This window comes from Schistocerca piceifrons, chromosome 6 (genome assembly GCF_021461385.2).
Source record: "Schistocerca piceifrons isolate TAMUIC-IGC-003096 chromosome 6, iqSchPice1.1, whole genome shotgun sequence".
Taxonomy (NCBI): domain Eukaryota; kingdom Metazoa; phylum Arthropoda; class Insecta; order Orthoptera; family Acrididae; genus Schistocerca; species Schistocerca piceifrons.
The window spans coordinates 577,249,600-577,251,709 of record NC_060143.1 but is presented as its reverse complement, the minus strand read 5'-3'; the positions used below and the strand labels follow the sequence as shown (position 1 = coordinate 577,251,709).

Here is a 2,110-nt window from a genome sequence, read left to right as displayed (position 1 = left end):
CAGTAGGTCTGCTGGTTATATAAAACGAATTCTATAAACGAGTTGAGTTTTAGCAGTTTATTTATATGCTTCGACATATTTACATGCTTTGACACACATGCAAGTGTGCATGATATAAGGTTGATACACGATCGGCTCCCAACCAACTCAAGTTCACTTTACACTACATAAAAGTGCACACAATCTAAAGGCTACATTTACAGTATACAAAAAATTCCTTCTGCTTGCAACTGAAACTCATTTTTAAGTATAACGAAAGAATCTTTATAAGGTGCTTACGCTGCTAGGCGGCACCATCGAATATTTTCCAGGCAAAGACAGCCTTATACACGCAGCACTTCATAAAGTTTTGTTGGTGAAAAAATGGCGACTAGAAACATAGTTTTGTGACCCCAGAACCGTTGCCATATGTTCACTACGTCAGTTAACATTAAATTTGCGGTCTAGAATGGATATTAGGAGCATATTTAATTTGCATAAGCACAGAAACTTTGTACCTCTGGATTTCGGTAACGTATCATAATATCGAGGAAAGCTTCAGGACTCCCTCAGACCGTGTCCTCACGAACATATGGTAAGAACATCAAAGATTTGTCATGAATTGAAATTTTAGAAGCGGTCATCCCCACAATTGACGCTTTACGTACCCAAAACCTTTGCTTTTTAAGGTTTTCTCAGGAACAGACCATGAACAAATGGTGCTTTTATAAGCCACCTGAGGTTCATCCTAGATCACACCTAATGGAACAGTTTGCTTGGGCTGGATGTAAAAATAAAGCACTCCGTCTTCAGGCCACGAGTGGCCTACCGGGACCATCCGACCGGCGTGTCATCCTCGGAGGAGGATGCGGATAGGAGGGACGTGGGGTCAACACACCGGTCTCCAGGCCGCAAGACGGTATTCTTGACCGAAGCCGCTACTATTCGGTCGAGTAGCTCCTCAAATGGCATCACGAGGCTGAGTGCACCCCGAAAAATAGCAACAGCACATGGCAGCCTGGATGGTCACCCATCCAAGTGCCGACCACGCCCGACAGCGCTTAACTTCGGTGATCTCACGGGAACCGGTGTATCCACTGTGGCAAGGCCGCTGCCGGGCTGGATGTAGTGTGTAGATTTCAAATTTTCACCCTGTACTGTGAGATAGCTATAGGATGACGCCTTCTTCCTACAGGTACACAAATGTACCGATTTCCACATGAGGGGGGGTCCAGTCTGTTGATGTTCATGGTTGCACACCTTGGAACGATCGGCCAATGATTGGGTTTGCCCGTGAGAGAGGCCGATGCTTAACTGCGCCACAAACTGTTGAAGGTACTGTTGCAGTGGCTGAGAATGTGGATACAGTGTGGGATCTTTAGGGGGTGCACGAGCTGAGTGACGGCAGTTCAATGTGGCATGACTCACCATTCGAAAAGTTCTGCGAACAACTGTGAAATGTTATCTGTACAAACTTCACACTATTCACCAACTTTTGCCACGTGTCGTGCGAGTGGACTTTGCTGTGACGTTTGCACATTTTGTGAAATAATATACACTTTACGCTCCCTGAGGCAGTGAACAAGTACAGTTGTCACATCTGAGGTTTGTCAACAGCAACGAACGTTCATGAAGTTCCCCTGCTCACCGAACGCGTCACAGTGTGGCGTGGCTTCACAGCAGAATCCGTAATTGGTCCATTTTCCTTTGGCGAACTCGGACCCCAAGGATCAAGGACATGCGGCGTGAACTACACACGTTACTTTGAGCTACTTCGCCAACATGTGATTCCTGCTCTACGGGTGAGAGTTGCTTTGCACTCAACTTCTTTGATGCACGATGGAGCCCTCTCACACACTGCTCGCGAGTTCACTTGGTTATCTTGTAACACATTTGGAGAAAACCTAATCATTCCACATTGCCTAACCACCAAGATCATCAGATCTGGACCAACTCGTGTGGAAATGAAAATGGGTTCTTTCAATAGTTTTTTCGTTATTTCTCTTCCGCATGTTTTTGCAAGCGTTTCCACTAAGTTTCATTATCCAGCTATCACTAGTTTTTCATGGGACTCTCTCAAGTAGCGAAAGTTTTATTGTAATCACCATGTACTTAACATTCTGTATTATAT

At 45.1% G+C, this 2,110-nt stretch overlaps 1 pseudogene; it reads right to left on the bottom strand.

Annotated features, from left to right (window-relative positions):
* Positions 1-977: 977 nt before the first annotated feature.
* On the bottom strand, positions 978-1,095 carry LOC124803556 (annotated as a pseudogene).
* Between the last annotated feature and the right edge of the window lie 1,015 nt (positions 1,096-2,110).